General features: G+C 35.0%; 1 protein-coding gene and 1 long non-coding RNA gene across 4 annotated transcripts in view; both read left to right on the top strand.

Moving 5' to 3' along the window:
• Ube2e2 (ubiquitin conjugating enzyme E2 E2) overlaps positions 1-20,332 on the top strand; it is a 265,295-nt gene that overhangs the window by 135,120 nt on the left and 109,843 nt on the right. The gene's annotated exons all lie outside the window — the stretch shown is intronic.
• Positions 6,670-19,365, top strand: LOC104873461. The gene is made up of 3 exons (XR_783483.2): positions 6,670-6,798; positions 7,790-7,961; positions 19,351-19,365. It is a non-coding gene; the product is annotated as an uncharacterized LOC104873461 (long non-coding RNA).

Raw genomic sequence — 20,332 nt, 5'->3', positions numbered from 1 at the left:
TGTAGAAAATTGCTTCATCAAAATCATTGTGGAAGACTTTAATAATTTGTGTGCGTGGCTTGAAATTTTGTCTTTTATTATGTTGTCCTACAGAGGTTATTTCCATTTGCCTGCTGTGTGCAGTCTTGAAAGAACCTATACTAGAGTGTGAGTGCTGTGGGAGCAGAACATGCTCCTTTTTCTTATCATGGTGGCATTTGTGCTTCCCTTACCTTCTGTCAGATGTTAAGTACTAAGTAACTATTCATTGAGTCAATCAATCAATCATTGATTTCACTGACATTCACTTCTCTTGAGGCACCTGCTGAGCTGATTTGAATTGCATGGTACAACATGCAGTAGAAAGGAGCTCTCTTGCCTTCCACTTGCTCAGATGTAGTGCTTTTTCCTCTCTCCTCAGTTAAGAGATTTCAAAATCAGACTTAAATTGGTACCTATAGAATGCCTCCTATTGGTGGGCTTATAAGTCTGATTAAATAAATATGTAGAAGAAAACAATTTTTTAGCTATTTAGATGGAGGCAGATGCTTAAGGGAGTCTGAAAAATGAAAACACCTAGACCTCATCTACTATAGAACTTATAATTTTATAACCTGAATTACCATTAACTCAGTTATCTGTAGTTGTAAACTCTTTGAGGGCAGGATATGTGGATCCATTCATATCTGTAACCTTCATAGCAGGTGACATAGTAGTGGGAACTCGATAAATGCTTAATGAAGACAGAAATGGATCACTTTTCCACCAAAGAAACTTTTTAAATGTTTACTAATCTCTTTAATAAAATAATTGAGCTAAACAGCTTGTAGGAAGTCCCTCCTATCTCATGTTTTATGGTCCTATGATGTGAAAAATAATTTTAATTGACAGGCCCATAATCTGAGTAACGTCACGTTCTTAAAGGTTTACATAGAATTTAAAATTCACACACAATTCCCCAGTACCAAAAAAAAAAAAAAAAAAAAAAAAAAAAAAAATCACACATAATTCTTCTCTGTGGGTGAAGCTTAAAGTAACTAGAAGCAGTAGAAAATAAGTCAGGAGACAAGCACTTCTAATTAACAGTACCAAATAATTTGTCATTGACTATTCCTTGTATCTGTATTACAGAGAACAAATGATGTTCATAGTTCTAACTTCAGTGCAGGATTTTGGTCTGCAGTATTTTTCACTGTGTACTTCAGAACCACTTGTGCAGAAGGCATGGAGTTGAATCATGATGTATCTGTTGATGACATATGCACTTGAAGGTTTAGTTTATGTCCTGTTTCTTTCAGGAAGCCTTCTTGCTATTCAACTTCTCTCTAGGAAAGGACTGATCTTAAATGTTTATCTTTTAGATAGGTCCACAAAACCTGTAACTAGGTGAATCTGGTCAGAGATAATTTGGGGAAGAGATGAACTATTTTGGATACAAAAAGAAAAGATTATATGGATCATGTACAAGAGGTATCATCTTTATTCCTGTTGCTTTAAAATGCTTAAAGTAAAAGTTGTAAGAAGCAAGATTTGACTCTAGTACAGTATTAGGGAAAACTTTTCTGAGAGTTTGAACTCTTGAAAAAGGGACATAGTTTACTGGGTGAATAGCATGTAAGGATTTTTATGTTGGGTGTTTCTTTGTTATTTTCCAAGTCTCCTAACTGACTTTATAATCCGTGATTTTTGATTACAGGAGAAAATAGCTTAGTGCGTATTTATGGTAGGCATAAACTCTTATAATAGGTTATATTGTAGCTGCTATCTATTATAGTGTAGCATTATTTGACTTAGGAGAAAGTCTTACGTTCATCTAAAAGACAAAACATAACAGACACAAATACAGAGGACCAAATTTGGCTTTACTAAGTAATGGCATAGTCATTCAATGAGAGAAATGGCTACATATGGAGGTAGCGTGAAACTTGTTTATAGTGTCTGACAAAGACTAAGAAAGAGATTTGTTGGTCAGTGAGTCAAAACAATATTGGGCTGCCAATAAAAACTAATAGGCTTTTTTTGTGTATGATATTGAATGAATGACCTGCTTTTAAAATTACAGGTAATATATGCATATTCCAAATCAAAGGAGACAAGTTTAAATTGGTACTTGATATTGATGACACCATACCCTAGAGCATTGTTCTTTATGAGATACTTTTAAAAAGAGAGATAATTTTCTTAGATGAAAGATACAGAGGAAGAGAGTGAGGGGTGAAATGGCTATTCTAGATAGTATGGGCAGATAGGTTCTTTACAAGAGATGTTACTTGATTGGTGAAAAGACAGTACTGAGCTACAGCAGAGTATCCTATCTGAAAGACGGTTGTATTCAGCATACTGCTCTGGCGCAGCTCACTGCCACCAGTCCAGTGTTGCCAGAAGAAGTGTTTTGCAAAAGAAAAATCTATGCTTCTTTATAAAATTTGTAAATACTGAGCATGTAAACAAGCATATCTGAGGACTAAAAATTCTTCTCTATCAGTTTGTTAAACCTGTGAAGGTATAACGTCTTTAGCCCTGTGCAGAAAAAGAGAATGTCATTGAGGGAACTCCCAAGAACTGCTTCAGGGCTGGGGATTTATTTAGCTCAGTGGTTCCCCTGTCTGCCTCTCAAGCACAAGGACCAGAGTTCGATCCCCAGTAGCAAAAAAAAAACTGCTTCAGATACTTCTTTGTTTTCAGGTGGAAAACTAATTTGACTTGTTCTATTTCCCAGAAAGTAGAATAGGGACTAGTGAGTGAAAGCTTTAGGAGGGCAGATTTTTTTACCCAAAGAAATACTAACAGTAGACTAGAAATAGCATAGTATAGACTGCTTGCTTGGAAATTCTGTTTTTAGAGGTGGTGTTCAGGAAGATGACAGGTGGGTGATGAGTTTCCAGAAGTGTCCAGTGACAGTTCTAGGCAAGATGACATTTCAAGTGTTTTCCTGTCGAGATTCTGCAATCATGAATATCTGGGTTCCTGTGGAACTGTTGTGCAGATCTTCATACTTACATTCAATGAGTAAGTTAACTTTTTCCTGTATTTGGCAAGTTGCCCCCCATTTTTTTAACTCAGGACCTTGCGCTTGCAGGACAGGCAGCTCCACTGAGCTAAACCCCTGACATATTTTTTTTTCATTGAGTTTATTGGTACTTTTTAGGAATACAGTACAGTTACATTCATCATTGGGATTGTCTACCTTTACGCGATGTATCTTAGTTCTTATTTTTCCCCATTCTCCTGCCCTCCCTTCACCCCCTCCACCCTTCCCCCTTCCACCCTTCCCTATTTACAATGATTTTGTTTCCATTTTTTCCTTTTCTCACATTTTTTTCTTTTCCCTTACTTCCTTTCCCCCACCCCTCCCAATTCCCCTACACCTGTAGCCCTTTTCTTCCTATTTCACATTATCAGTTACACAATTTGAATCTTATTTACACTTAGTTTTTCACACCAGAGAAACTATTTGCTGTTTATACATGTGTGTCCTATTTATTTCACTTACGAGTATGGCCTCAATATGCATCCGTTTTCCTATAAATGCCTCTAGTTTCCCATTCTTTATGGCTAAGTGGTACTCCATTTTATGGAAATACCCATCTTTATCCAGTCTCCAATTGATGGGCATTTGGGTGTTTCCAAATTTTAGCTATTGCAAGCCTCATGGCACATTATTCTTAAAGGCTTGATTTTTCTGAGTGTCTACTTATATAAGATTCATTGGTCTATACAGTAGTTCTTTGAAATGTTCCTTGTATGTTAAGAAATCACAACATTCACAATCAAAGCTTGAGAGCCTCTAAGGCTATAATTGTTTTATTCTCCTAACTACATGTAGACCAGTTTGATAACTAAAGTCAATTTGTTTGAGTTGTAACCCTGCAGCTCTTTTAGAGGTCTTGTAAATCAGAAGTGCAAAATGAAATGAACTAAAGAGTTTTACAAAATTCTTACCTGGAATTACCTTGCATTTTTATTATTTACCTTAATAGTAAGGCTATGGAATTAGATATCAGCTTTTTCATTTTTCTTTTCTCAATATAAATAATCTTGGGCTGGGGATTTAGCTTAGTGGTGTTGCTGACTGCCTCATAAGCTCAAGGGTCCTGCATTCAATCCCCAGTACCAGAAAGAAAAACTTTACTAAATATAAATAATCTTGTTAAGAGTTAATGTAGGACTGTGTCTATTTTAATGTTTCACAACTGTTTAATCTCTTATCAGGATGATAGTTAAAGTATTTCCATCCTAGATAAGAGCCCTTGGACTTTTTTGTTTCAACTTAGAATGTGTTTAGTTACTTTATAACATAGTAACTGTAATCTGTATAAAGTATACACAGCCACTGTTATGTTCATTTCTTAATCAGGTTTAGTAGACATTAAGTGCTTAAAGTGTATGTCTTAAACTGGAATATAGGCATCTGACACTTTCTCAAAATGTAAGGTATCTTTCTTCATTGTAATACTTGTGAATATTACCAGTTAAAATATAGAAATCCACCCCACATCGCTTTCTGAATCTAAGATCACTAGAAATAGAATCCAGTGCTACCTGTGTATCAGAAGAGTGAAGATTTAGCTGTGAGGTACTAGAAACATGATCTCCATTTCCCCTCACCCACCCTGTAGAATTGGTGATCTTCAAAAGGATTTTTTTGTTTTCTTTCCTTTTTTGTGTTTTATTTTGTTGGCCATACAGGGAATCAAGCCTGTGGCCTTCCCACTGAACTATGTCCCCAACCCTTTTAATTTGTTTATTTAATTTTGAGCCAAGTCTCAGTCAGTTAATAAATTGCTCAGGCTGGCTATAGACTTGAGATCCTCCTGACTCAGCCTCCCAAGGCCTGACGCAATGGATATTTTTATGGATTTCCCTTTAAACTTTTGTTCCTTGTCTAATTTGGAAGCGTAGATAAAATCTGGTAATTTTCCTTAATTGTGAAGTTATTCTACCAGACTGTATAGAAAATAATTGAATTGTGTAAGACATACATCTTTAAGGAGCTTTTATATATTCATCCACATAAGCAAATGGAATAAAACAAAAACTACACATTTCTTAGTACAGTATTAATGAAAAGATAACAGAGGCTTGCAGTTATCACAGTAAGGTATAAATTATTTAACTGAATTCATTCCTCTTCAGTCAGACATTAAAGGAGCAATTGGCTAGGGTGTTTACTCTCATGGGGTACAGGTGTCCTTCTGAGTGGAGAGCACAAGTTACCTGACCTGAATACTTTTGATTTCCCTTTATTTGCCTTAATTGATACTGAATTTGATGGCTTTTTTTGTTTGGCTTTTTAGGATAACAGGCAGAAAATTTAATCCTGTTTGGCTTAATGACCATTCGTCTTAGAATCTTTTGCAAATTGTACTTTTAATGAAAGTTCCTCTGCTGCAGGGACAATATTTTATTTAAGAATAAAAAGCAAATTGAGCTAGTATATTGAGCAAGAGGTTCATAGTTAAGTATATCAAATGGCATCAATTTTATCTCAGCAGGAGCTACAGTATTCTGATAGCTATGGGATGTTAAAAAATTGAAAAGTATTTGGAAGTATGATGGCTGTGAATTTTATAAAAGTAAGGCAGTTTGATTTAAAATTTGTGGAGTTTGTTTTACTCTGTCACTTGGGAAATAAACTATTGAAATCCACTAGATATGGGAAGGGATAGTGAGTCATAATTGGGGCCTGTTATGTTTCCACACATATGTTTTGCTTTTCAGACCTGTATTTGCTGCAGCAGTGTTTATTTTTGTGCCGTTCTGTGCACAGTGGTATCCTCAACTAGCTTTGGGGCCTGTGGGCTGGTGCCACACTTCATTTGCTCAAGTTATACACTATGACCAAGTGGGACTTACCAGGATATGTGAGACTCATCAGCATTCAAAATCAGTTAGTGTAATACACCCCATTGACAGGCTAAAGAAGAAAAATAACACAATTCTATTAAGCTATACAAAAATAGCATTTAACAAAATGGAACACCCATTTGTGATTAAAAACTCAGCAGAATAGAACTAGGGAGAAACTGCCTCCTCTGAAAAAAATCAATCAATCAGTCAGTCAAACACCTACATCTAGTATTACACTTAATGACAAAAAAGGAAGAGCTTGTTTTATTACAAAGAAAAGTAAAGTGTTCACTTTTGTTACTTGCAGCATTATTTTGTAATTCCTATCTAATGCAATAAGGCCAGAAGCATTTGGCAGATTTTTTTTTTTCAAACTCTGCATTGGGTGACAAACACAACTGAGGCCACCTTTCCCACACAAACACAAACATGACCATCTTTTCCAAAATTGTAGAACAAACTAAATCCATGAACCAAAGTACCAGCAATAAAAAGTGGGATTCATAGCCAGGGATTTACCTCAGTGGCCCCATGCCTGCCTTGAAAGCACAAGGTCCTGAGTTTGATCCCGGGTACCGCACACACACACACACACACAAATGGAACTTAAATTTAAAATAATACCGTTTAGCCAGGGATTTATCTCAGTGGTTTGGTGGCCTGCCTTGCAAGCACAAGGGCCCGAATTCAATCCCCAGTACCTAAAAAATAAAAATAAAAAATAAAATAATACCATCTGTGCTACTATTCTAAAATATAAATATTTAGATATAAACCTGACAAAATAATGTGCATCTGTGTTAGGCATACAACAAAGCTGTGATTTTTTTTTTTAAAGGTAAAAAAATGGAGAGAGAAATTCTGTGTTCATGGATAGGAACTCAATATCCCCTACATATCAGTTCTTCTCAACTTGACTACTGAGGTTAAAATATAATCCCAGGCAAAAACCCAGCAAGTTGTTTTGTGGTAAGTTTATTCTGGAGATTGCTCTACGGGATGTATTATCAGAAAACATGATGAATGTCCTCTTAAGCTGATTTTCAGTCAGAGGTTTTCATGACCTCTGTGATAAAGTGAGAATCTTCATGGATGAAAGAGCACATTCGTAATGGGTACTTGTAGGACTTTATTCCAGAAGGAATGGGACTTGAGACTCAGACATCTCAAATGATAGTCTGAAGCAATCTATATAGTGTTTAAAAACATAGATCTAGCACTCTTGAAGTCTGAGGTAGAAGGGTCACTAGTTCAAGCCCAGCCTGTAAACTTTGACTTAGCAAGATCCTGTAACCAAATTTAGAAGGGCGGCCAGGGATTTAGCTCAGTGGTTCCACCGCCTGCCTCACAAGTACAAGGTCCTGAGTTCGAACTCCAGTACCCAAAAAAAATTTTTTTAAAGGGCTGGGAATATAGATCCTGGGTTCATTTCCCCCCTGGGAGAGGTGTGGTGGGAATAGATTTTAGATGCACAGTGTAAGCTGGAATCTTCTCTCTCACCTACTTGTGTAACTTAAAGCACATTACTTCACCTTAATCTCTCTCTTGTTCCTCACTTGTCTGATAGTGACAGTAAGAATACCTCATAGGGTTGTTACAAATATTAAATAAGCTTCATTCCTATAAAGTTTTTAAGAACAGCATCTGGCTCACACTAAACCCCTAATTTGTTTGGTGGTAGTAGTGTTTGCTTCATTCTATAGTTAATATACAAGCTTCTGTGAGTATCAGAACCAAATAAAGAGCTTATGAAATGCTGGGTCCCACTGCAAGAAAATTAACTGAGTGGGTATAGATTTGGCCAGTACATCTTAACAGATGTGTGGGTAATTCTGCTATAGGTACCCCACAGACCTCACTTTGAAAAACTGCAGTCGAGGTAATAGGGGGATCTGCAGTAGTGCAGTGAGCCAGCAGAAATGATCTCTTAGGAAAGTTAATCTATTTGGTATCTTTACAGAAAACTGGAAATTGGAAATTTAAAAGTTTTGAGATGGGTATTTGAGGTTTGACAAAGGAAATTTTAGCAAGCCTTAGTGTAAAAAAAAAAAAAAAAAAAAAAGTTGTTGAACCTGTATGACTCAAAGAAGAATGATAACCACTGCAAGAACAAAGACAAGGAAAAAAGAAAGGTGAGTGTGTTAGTTGAGGATTTGTTTTAATGTTTGAGGACCAGTTTTGGACCGTGGGTTGTTTAAAGCTGTTTAACTGAAGGTTTGTCCTGGGGGAGAGCCAGAGAAGCAGTAGGCTGCCTAAAAATATGATTGTTAATAGCCAGCTGCTGGCTCACGTAAGAATCCTCGTTTACAGTGTCTGAAGTACAGATGCTGAGATTCAGTGCTTGCAATTCTGTATCATTGTGTCTGTTTTTGTTTATTTTTACCAGCCTTCTAAAACTGGAGGCATAGTATGTTATTTCCTTAGTTTTTTTCTTACTATTGATGAAAGAATCAGAGTTTTAGTTGTATTACCTTTCAAGGCTAAGTTACAATTTAAACTAAGGTCTGTCCAACAAGCCTTTTCTTACTTGGTTTTCACTATCGTATTTTATCCTGAGCTTAATATTTGTTATGATCCATGTAGGGATTGTTCATTAAAATACCACTGTTCTGCCTTTTGTTTCTCATGGTGCATGTAGCAAGTAGGTTTTATTAATGATTTGTAGAGATGAGTAGATCCTGGCATGTCAATTGAACCTTTTAATGAAGAAATATTATTTCCATATATTAACTTTCGTATCCGTATTTCATGAGATGTCCGATCTATATAGTCCACCTTAAGAGAGGATATACTTTTCCCCCTCCAGATTATTGTTCCTATTTTTCCTTCACCTTTGCTATCACAAATAAATCTTGTATAAGAAAACTTTGATCGTTAAAACTTAAAAAATCATATTCATGTGTGAAAATCTTAATTTAAGGATAGGAATAAAGAAACCTTTGATACAGTTTCTCAATCATCCAATAAGTTTCTAACTAAAGTCCAAGTATTTGAAGATATTTTATTACAGAACAAGCATATTTTATATTATATAAGCATTAAATCCATATTAGATATATTTTTAAAAATTAGTGCATGTTTAAATTTTTAAAATATAGTAAAAGACACATTGCCATTCATCTTGCTCATAATCCTTTCAGTTGCTTCAAAAACACTTATCGCATCCTTCTTAGCACTTTCTAAAAGAGTTCTGGGATGTAGTTGTGCTATCATGGATATCTCAGTGGCCTGAATTGTTTCAAAGCATTTACTTTTCATAATCATTTTGACTTTGGGGAAGGGCCAGAGGTTGCACAATGCAAAATCCAGTGAATAAAGTGGATGAGTGCGCAGCATGATGTTTTTATGAGCCTGCCTTTTTGTTGGATGGCCCTCTGCAGCAGCATTTACCATAGCTTCGATCACACATCATAAAGACATTCACGACAGAATATTTACAGAACCATTCAGAAAGAAGCAGGAATGATGGGATAACTTCTAAACAAGGGGAAATATTTTGAGAGGCATTAATGGCAACAGGCCTTTTATGCTGATAATGTATTTAAACATTTACAGCATATTTTGATCACCCTTTGTATAACCATTGGGAAGACTTTTCTAGAGCTTTGTGAATTTGAGAGTTTTATATTGCTATTAGGCCATTGATGTATTTTTATATTTCATATATATGCACTATAAAAGCATTCTGCAAACTATGCACACTTTTTTTTTAACTGCCTTAATAGAATTGGGTTTTCTTTAAAGATTCTTTTGAAAGAAAGTGTCCTGTACATTTTTTGTTACTACCATTAGCAACAATGAACATATGAAAAATGATAATCACATTTCACTGCCTGATGTCATAGAAATTCCAGGGTCTTCACTGTCTGTTGCCAGTCATTTGATAAACAGAGACAAAGACTACATGTGTTCTTGGAAACCATCAAGTGTTGAAATGATGCTAATCCTTGTCTATGTCTCTTGAGAACAGTTTTTTGAATTTAGACACATTTTCTCTTTAGTCTGCCAAAGCATTTTAAGGACCAGTACATATTCAAGTTGGATAGGCTACTGCTATTTAACATGAATTTCACAACAATGCCATTGCTTCCTTTCCTTTCCACAACTTTTTCCAAACTTTATCCCCAGTCTTTCACTTAACAGTGTATTGCTGTCACTTGTGTAAAGTGGACACTGTAGTGGGTCAGGGAAAAACAAAGAGGAAACTAATCAGTTTTTAATTGTTTAAATTTTTATTGTTTAACCATAGAACCTAGTGATCAAAGGAATTTGATTGAGAAATTCCAGAAAGAGGCAAAATCTTGGTGCTTTATTTGGAGCAGGAATACAAAAGCCTTCTCACTTATGATGTCTTTGTCCTCCTCTGAATAAGGGTACAGAGGAAGGTGGAGAGTTTTACATAACTTCTACGAGCACTGTAAAACCATTGCCCTGCACTGAAGAGTCATGTTTTGTTTTAATATATAGTTTGAGTTCTATGTAGAAGGAAGCTGGATTTTTTTTTTTACAACAATCTATGATAACTTAGGAGTAATCAGGTAATTTGTTTGCAAGTTTAATATGTGCCAGATATTAGAAAGTATAATATAATTTTATACTTTTTTTTTCGGCAGCGGGCATCAAACTCAGGACTTTGCACTTGCAAAGCAGGTGGCAGAACCACTGAGCTAAATCCCTGGCTAGAAAGTATAATATAGTATATTTAAAACTTTGAATAATCAGACTACTAGCTTACTATTAAAAATTAATTAACTCGGAGCCAGGTATGTAAAGCTCAGTGGTTCCACCACCTGCCTCGCAAGCACAAGGTCCCAAGTTCAATCCCAGGTACCAAAAAAAAAAAAAAATTACTCTAATTGTTTTTTAAGTACTGGGGATTGAACACAAGGTATTGTGCATGTCAGGCAAACATTCTTCTGCTGAGCTCTATTCGCAGTCCCACCTTACTTTTTTGAGTTGTTTTCCTTTTAAGATTGTTTCTTTTAAAAGATGTGGTCACCAATTTTTGTTGCATTTGGAATATAGCATGAATATAGTGTACTATAATTACTGTGGATAGATTTTATTAATTTATTTTTAAACATAAAAAGTCATAGTCTTCATAGTTTATTCATTTACTTTATGGTTACAAAGTATTTACCACCCTTAGATAACATGAATAGATTTTAATCCTTAAAGATTCTCTGCTGCTGCTTAAGATGTGGTTATGTATCAGCCATTAATTTTCTTGTTAATTGTTTAGATAACTGTTATATTTAATAAAGCTTAACATATTTAATAAGGTATCATAAATTGCATAATGAGGTTTACAGATGCATCACCATTTCTATCATGTCTTTAGACCTTTTTAAAAGTAAAAAATGGAGCTTTGCAGTAAGAATAAAACAGTATAAGCATACTTGTTAGTGTCTGGAAATCATTTTATTTCCATTATTTGCCACTCTATGTAGAAATATCTTTGTTTTCAATATCCATTTAAATTTCTAACAAGCTGGAGGTCTGGGGCTTGATTTTGGTTGCGTTATAAATTCTGACATCTGCAGAAATGCAATTAAGTGATATTTAGTGAAGATAAAACCTCAATATTTAGAGTTTAAAATTCAAAATATTTTCAACTAGAATGTGCTTAGTTTGGCCCACATACTATATAATACAAGCCAATAAATAATAATAAGATTGTGATATAATATTACTAAATCAGCTCTCACAAACAATTCATCAAATAAAATCATCTTTAATTCTAATAACTTTACTGACAACCATATAGGAAAACCCTACTAATTATTATCACATAGGAATGTACAACTTTCACTGTCAGCTATACACAGAAATCAGTTTTTCAGTAAATTTGTGTTTTCTGTATTTTGTCAAATATAGTAACTGTGTCAAAAGTAATGTCAAATTGTGAAAAAGTATGAGTGGAGGGAAAAAAGCAACAGATTACCATAAGTTAGGATACTACGCTTGATCTACCCAAAAGGCCAAGCAGCAATCCCATAATTAAGGATAAATAGTTCTTTTTTAACTAATGCTTTTAACGGCCAGGGATTTGGCTCAGTGGATCTGCCACCTGTCTCGCAAGCAAAAGGGACCGGGTTTGATCCCCTGTGCCAACAAATAAATAAATAAATCCGTACATATATACATAAAGATTTTAAATTATAGGCTGAAAAGTGTCATAAAATACAAATCACTGTGTGAATATTGTTTATATTTAATTGGAAAAAATGAAATAAAAGGAAAAGCAAAAAATAAAAGAATAGGTAGTATCAGCATTTAAAAATATATTTATAAAGATGATTATTTCATTAGAGTTCAAACAGATGTATCAGGTGATCAAGATTATTATGGACTTTTTAAATATTTAGAGGTCTTTTATTATACAAATGCATATATTAGCATGCAGTTATACCCTGTTGTTGATATAGTATTACTATCAGTCTCCCCACAGTTCTAATATGTTCTTTGTCCCAACTAGTTCTTGAGAATAATGCTTGTAATTATTTTCTCCTAATTCAATATATTTTCTGTTTTGAGTATTTCATATTCAAAGCTCATTTTAATACTTTAAAAATACCTTCTTTTCAGTCCTATATATTTACATTTTGAGTTCATTTTTAGATAACAATAATATGCAGATTTTTTTCTGGCAGTTTTGTTTTGTTTTTCAGTTGAAATTAGGTGTTATAAGCAGTCCTTTTAAGAATAGACATCCTTGTCGGGCGTAGTGGCACACGCCTGTAATCCCAGCACTCGGGAGGCTGAGGCAGGAGGATCACTGTGAGTTCGAGACCAGCCTGGGCTACACAGTGATTTCCAGAGCAGTCTGAACTACATAGTGAGACCCTGTCTCAAAGAAAAAGAAAAAAAAGAATAGACATCCTTCGGCTGGGGGTGTAGCTCAGTGGTTCCACCACCTGCCTCGCAAGCACAAGGTCCCAAGTTCAATTGCTGGTACCAAAAAAAAAAAAAGACATTCTTTGACATATCAATAAAAAGATTTTACTTGGAAACAGCCATTTTCCCATCAGTTGGAGACTGGATAAAGAAGATGTGGTTCTATAAAGTGGAATACTATTTAGCCATAAAGAATGAGAAATTAGAGTCATTCATAGGAAAATGGATGCATATTGAGGTTATACTCTTAAGTGAAATAAATAAGTCGCACATGTGTAAATACTGAATAGTTTCTCTGGTATGAAAAACTATATATAATCTCAAATAAGATCCTAATGGTATAATTGGCAATGTGAAATAGGAAGAAAAGGGTTAAAGGTGTAGGGGAAGTGGGAAGGGTAGGGGAAAGGAAATAAGGGAAAAGAAAAAATATGAGAAAATGAAAAAATGGAAATAAAGTATTTGTGAATAGGGAAGGGAGGAGGGGGTGAAGGGAGAGTAGGGGAATGGGGAAAAAATGAGAACCAAGACCTGTCATGTAAAGGTACAAGATCCCAATGATGAATGTAACTGTACTGTATCCCTAAAATGTACCAATAAACTCAATGAGGAAAAAAATTAAAAGATTTTTCATTATGATGGAGCTGAATGTATTAAACATAAGACCTGCAGGTTAACAAGCACTCTGTGTATGTGATAAGATTTTAATGGAAGCCAAAAATAAATATGAATTTTTGATGGAAGAGATGTGCCAGATGTCCTCTCACTTAACAAATAATTATAGAATGCCTACACCTGTATGCCTGACGCTCTCCAGGCTCCTGGGATACTGTAATGTACGAATGTCTTGTTCTTTTGAATGTATCTTCTCCCCTAGCTGAGTTGCTGCAGTATTAGTTTTTGTTTTATAAAGAGGTAGACTAATTGACTGACAAAATAAATCAAAAGTTTATGCCATTAAAAAAAAAACATTGTGAAAGTCAGTTGATCATATCCTTTCATATGTGAAGTTGGAATTCTACTTAATATTCTTCTAAATAAATTGTAATAGAGTTGTTAAGTTTTTTAATGCCGATGAATGCTTTGAACCCAAATATGTCAAGCACACATCTATGTTTTTTGAGAATGGTCTGGCCGTGAATTGGTTGTATGTGGTTTTTTTTTTTTAATAAACTGATGCAGATTGAGATGTGCTACTGACATCTTATTGTCTGTAATTAACCAGAATATGTTATACCTAAATGTTCAAAATATCATATTAGAAATCAAAAAAATATCTTGTTCTTGTGACTTTTTCAAAAACACCAAGCCAAGTTTTTGGTGATTTAACACTCTTAAGCTCTTCAGCCCAAAGAAAAAACAGATTAAATAGAATAAGGTAAATGGAAAATCTGACATATTAGTGGGTTTCTTTTGTAATTTTATAACCCTTGAGAAAAGCTAATACACCGAAGCCCAGCATGTCTTTTTTCTAAAAGTTAAATATAGGAATAAATACTGATTAAGGATGGTAAAAATTTTAGGATATCTTGTTTGTATAGAAAACATTTGTGTTATAAAGTGAATTCTTACTATTATAACTGTTTATAATATAGTGAAGCCCACTTTATGTGCACATAAAAATATAAAGATTTCCAGTAGTCTGTAGTTAATATGCACTGTCTGAAGCTAATACATTGAACACAATATCACTGCTGTTTGAGTAAAAGTCAGTGCTTTTGAGATCAGCTAATACACTTAAGTGATAATGTATAAGTAGTAGGTGTTCTGCTTATGTTTATTACAAGTTTTATAATTGCATATAATTTTCTTATATGTTAGCAACAACCCACCTTGAGCTAATGCATAAATATTTGTTGAATGTGGTAGCAGAACTGTTTTTAAACTATATTTTTAAAAATACCTCAATAATGGAATTCAGCAACGTAATGAGTAGCATAACCTGGATCATGCTTTGTCTCAAACTTTTAAAAAAAGGGCTGGGGATTTAGCTCAGTGGTTCTGCAGCCTGCCTTGTAAGTGCAAGGTCCAGAATTCGATCCCTGGTACCAAAATAAATTAATTAAGTAATTAATTAATTAAAATAATAAATAATATTTCTGTATAAAATAGAGTGGTGAGGAAAATAAAATTTTCATTCAAACAATGACACAGTTATGCATCGGGTCTACCAAAAATCTAAAGTCAATGAAAGTTAAGTACAAAAAAGATATTCTAGGGTCTGGAAGTCTGCACAGTACCTGCCTACCATGTGTAGGGCCCTGGATTTGAGCCCCACACTGAAAAAACAAAACAAAAGATGCTCTGGAATGATCCAGAGGGGTCTCTACTATATTGTTTGTCTCCTTTCCCACCTCATTTTTTATAGTTCCAAATTTTCAATTCAAAATGAGTATGTTTAAGATTCTGTATAATTTCCCTCATCTCCAAATGAATATATAAATTTGTATAAATTAGGTAATTGTGTAAAAATTGATAAATCATAAGGATAATACCATTGAGTTCAGGAAACATAGGTGTGTTAGGTATGTATTTAAATAAGTAGTTGCTTTTGAGATGTGAGAATGAAAAAAATTGAAAGCAAGGAAATTTTCCCAGAGTAAAGCTTTATTAGTTCAATTGCCCTCCTTGCCTTTATCTAAAACAACCAGCTTTTAAATTTAAGAATAAAGCATTTGGACGCTGTATGTTATTTTACCAGGAGGACTTTTATCATATAAATTAGTTCATCGTTTCTGTTTCCAGATTCATAGACCCAAAGTACTGTTCTGGTATCTTGAAAGCAGTCTTGATTTCATGTCTGCCTAAATTGTTTGCCCAAAACTTACGTAAATTCTCCTTATAGTTGTTTTGTGGTGACTAGAATTATTTCTGATAAAATAAGAAGGATGGCTTTTAAAACCAAATTTGGTCAATCTTCCACTTATACTTCCCTGATGTACTTAAATTCTGTTAATCAGTTTTAATTTTACAGGTTTTAAAATAATAGTAATAGTTACAATATGGGAAAGTAGTAGGATAAGGATGGTACTAGCAGAATCACCTGTGAGTCTGGTGCTAACACTGCTAGACACAGCACACAGAATAGTACTGAGACACAATACTTAACCTGAAAAGTAAATGTTGTCCATCTTGGTTTACAGAATAAAACTCCTGGGAATAAAAGTTAAACATGAGATCTGATTCACATATTCCAGAATTGCATGTATTGATCACTTGCTCTTCGCTCTGATGGTAGAAGAAAGATTCGTACTATAGGTTCTAGTGATCACTGAATATACAATATCTAATGAGATCGACAGTAGTGTATTAGTCATATATACTCACATAGCTCAGTGGAGGACACCACATACTCAGTCACACAGAGGCTGTGCTTGGGAACAGAGTAAAGGGCTTAGAGGCATTGAGAGTACTAAGAAAGTGAGATCTGGGTGTGGTGGAACACATCTGTCATCTTAGCACCCTGGGAGGCTGAGGCAGGAGGACTGAAGTTCAAGCCTAGCCTTAGCAATTTAGGAGACCTTGTCTCCAAAAAAAGGGCTGGGAATGTAGGCCAGTGAGAAGGGTTCAATTCCTGTGTCAATTCCCAGTACTGCAAAAAAAAAAAAAAAATAGAAGAAGAAGGATGATTTTCCCTCCCTCCCAAAGCAGATTGTGATAGATTTGTTTAAATAATTCCTCAAGCAAGCAGGGAACTGAAACCTGTTCCAAGATAAGCAGGAACTGCACCTCTACCCTTTGATAAGGAAGACTGTTTAGCCTGGATCCCTTTTCTACAGGGCTAAAAGTAAAAAATGGAATTGATTGGTTTTTCAGGCGCCTTGCCACTTTTGCCAATGTCAAGGTAGCACATAATATTAAACCTTAATTTTTGAGGCATTAGACCACACTAGCTAAACTAGCATCCTAACTGTGGACTTAAGGACTCCAATGCCCATTGCATTCCAGTATTCCACTATTACATGGCTATTTCCTTTTGCTAGGATCACATTTTCACATTTTATTAGTTAACAGTATTTTTCTTTCACTGGGCATTTTTAGTCTTGTTTTCTTAACGATTCATACATTGTAGCATCTATTGTGCAAAACACAAGAGCATTGTCATTTGGAAGATAATTTGAGGACATTTTTCCTTTTAAAGGATATTGTGTATAGTACTAATTATATCTTGATTTAGAGTTTTGTTTGACACAGAGAAATTTTTTTTCTTTTGAAGATTCTATCATCCTCTCCAAAGCAAAATCTTGTTTCCCTTGATTCCATGTTGTTTTTATTAGAAGTTTTAAAAAATTTCTGCTCCACAGCCATAAACCTGACATGCCACAGGAACTGACATGCCAGTTGCATCTTCTACATAATACCTTTTCGTTTTTGTACACAGTTATATTCACCCCATCTTTTATCTCAAATAGTAAATGCTTTCCGGAGTACTTTGCATAATATTGTGGGCTAGATGCTACAAAGATTAAAAAATGTAAGAGATAATTTCTGCCATTGACACTCTTACTATGGAGAACAGAAATAAGAATTGCATAATGTAAAAATTAATCATTACAAAAAGAACCCTTATTCAGGCCCACAGGCCATTATGATCTGGCTTCTGCCTGTCTCTGCAGCCTTACATTCTGCTACTTTTCCTCCCTTTCACTGCCCTCTAGCCATGTTGGCCTTCTTTTCAACTTCTCAAAATACGAGGTTTTTCTTTTCATATCTGGTTCTTTTTTTCCAAGTCTCATTCAGGTGTTAACATATAAGTAAAATCTTCCTTGACCATGCTACATAAAACTGACCCTTTTGACTGTCCCATGAATATGTTTCATTTGCCAACCACACAACTAACCTGTTACTTTTCTAAAATAATTTCTCTGTGCCATGGTTTGCTAATCTGTGAATATCTTAATAGTTACATATATTAGTGCTTATTGGGAACATATTATAAGAGTTACATATATTAATACATGTAAAATGCTAATTATAAGAGCCTCTTGCATATAGTGAGCACTCAGTAAACACAAGCAGCTTCCATTCACCGTCTTCATCACTAAGAGTGAAAGAAGTAGTATAAATCACAAGTGCTATAGAAGTTCAGAAAATGAAGAAACCCTTGAGTTCCAAAATCACTATGAAGGATAAGATTGAACATACTGTTTCTGTATAGCCTTGCTTGTTTCTTCATTCAGACTCTCTTCCTCCTTTGGATTTCTACAACCTGTTGATTCTTGTCTCATGACAATGATTTTGATTTGCCTTAAATTGTGTGTATGTTGTTACCAAAGGAATGGTCCTGCATCTTTGCATTTTGGAAGAATTTTGCCTTCATTCTGAACAACTGACCACTTATTTGATCAGTATAAGAAGAATTCAGATGCTATGAAATTGACAGGTTTAAAGCATTCTCTTACTGCAGATATCAGTTACTGGAAATGGTCAAGTTGGAACTCTGAGGGATAGACTATTAATTCAGTCTTAAATTGTCTGTATAGTCATTCTAATTCAAAAGACATTTTAAGAGCACCATATTTCCCTGTCTCTGAGCTAAGATTATGGGAACACAAATATTGGTACAGGGTTTGTCATAGCACTTACACTAGGAGATGCTGCCAGGCCATGAGGCGCCCTTCCCGTCCAGGTCGAAATCATGGAATTATGCTGGGAATTCTCATAGGTGTATATTTCTTTATTGTTTGATACAGGGTCTTTATATGTAGTTCAGTTCAGGTTGGCCTTGAACTCATTATGTAGCCCAGGCTGTCCTCAAATGCATGCTGATTCTCCTGCCTCTGCCTCCCAAGTGCTGGGATTACAGGTATGTGCCCCCACACCCAGCATAGATGAATATTTCAATGAAGTTAGACCTGAGAAATGAAATTTGAAGGGGGAAGGTGTTTCTTTGTGGTTTATTGTACTGAGATTGAAGCCAGGACTTTGGCCCTGAGCTACAGTTCCTGACCTTATTTAATGTTTAATTTGACATAGGGTCTCAGAAAGTCATTAAATTGTCTAGACTAGACTTGAATTTGAAATCCTCCTACCTCAACCTCCCAGAGTACTAGTAAATTTTACACTTGATCTTAGCCAAAAGGCCAAGAAGTGATTAGTAATAAATTTTAAATGAGCTCTGGTGAGAGCTAGCAATGTAAAGCCTCTAGAACCTCATGGGATTATGAAGTAGTATCTCAGAAGACTTGGAATGAATTATACACTGTGTTACAGCCTAGTATTGTTATACACAGTATTCTCCAGCCTATTTTATCCCTCCTATCAAAAGAGTTTACAGCCTTTTTCAGTGACATTAGCTTTTGAAAATGGAAAGGTAAATTTTACTCTTCTTTTGTTTAAGTAGATTTAACAAACTTCAGCCAAAATGCGTTGTATTTCCCACCATGTCTCCCAGATGTAGCTGAAGTACCATAGTAATCTCGATGATTAGCTCATTCTGTGTTTAACCGATCGAGGTTGATCTACCATGGCTGTGAAACCTACCTGTGATAGCAACAGTTTGTCTGAGTAAGTTACCAGTGGCACTTAGAGATGCTGTATTTATTAATTCTAGATTTTTAAAAAATAAATGCCTAATAAGTCAAGACACTTTGGTTTACTTCCCTGTTATCATTTCCACCTCAGAGTCCATAACCAGACCCAAATTCATACTGTGTGAACAAGTCTTTGAACACCAGAGAGAAAATTGTGTTTCTTTAAAGAAAGGAAGTAGTCAAAGATTATGCCAGACAAATAATCTGTCAATGCTGTGAAATACGAGCTGTCAGGTAAGATGATGATATATTTTTAAAAATCAACCCTAATGTTTTGGTCTAATTTTATACTGCTTAGAAATTTCACTTTTAGAAGAATATTTTTCAGATTTTAAATTGCTGTGAAGTTCTGAGTTACTGTTTGACTACAATTTAAGAAAAGGAAAAAAGTGTCCTCAAGTCATTTCCTGCCAGTTCATCCTCACAAGGTTGTTTTTTGTGTTTGTTTGTTTGTTTTCCTGTTCTTCCTTGCTCTTTCTCTTGTTGACTTGCATCAGTATAGGTAGATATTTAAATCCTTAGAGACTGACTTATTATTAGGCAGGTCACTAGTCTGAGGAAGCAAGCATTGAAAATTTGGAACACCTAGAGGCTATCGTATAAATCCCTTGCTACTGACATTTTAGGGAATGTTTTAGAGAAAGGTCTGTTTGTAAAAGTGCTGTGGTTTTTATGCTAAATTTTAAACCACGCAAGTCTTAACCCTGTGTATCAGTGGGCATTTTGAAGCATTACATGAAGACCAATACCCACTGTGTGTTGGCAAGCAGATGTTGTCAAAGTTAATTGGAATTTTTGGAATACTAGCCAGCTACCTGATAATGAATCAAAGAATTGAGATTGGAAAGCTTGGTATATGGAGACTGTGGCACCACCTTGAGTAGGGCTCCAGTGACTCTATTATTGTTATTTAAAAGAAGACCCAGCTTCATTAGAGGAACCCACTTTGATCTAATGTTAATGTAGCTGGAGCAGGCCCCCAGCATTTCTGATAGGTAGTATCCATTCAGTCTTGTTTTGGAGTTACGTCGTACTCAAGGTGTATGCTGTAATTTTTGAAAGGCGCTGTGCAA

This window comes from Fukomys damarensis, unplaced genomic scaffold (genome assembly GCF_012274545.1).
Source record: "Fukomys damarensis isolate Sample0158 unplaced genomic scaffold, DMR_v1.0_HiC HiC_scaffold_28, whole genome shotgun sequence".
Taxonomy (NCBI): Eukaryota; Metazoa; Chordata; class Mammalia; order Rodentia; family Bathyergidae; genus Fukomys; species Fukomys damarensis.
This window is presented reverse-complemented; position numbering and strand designations above follow the sequence as displayed.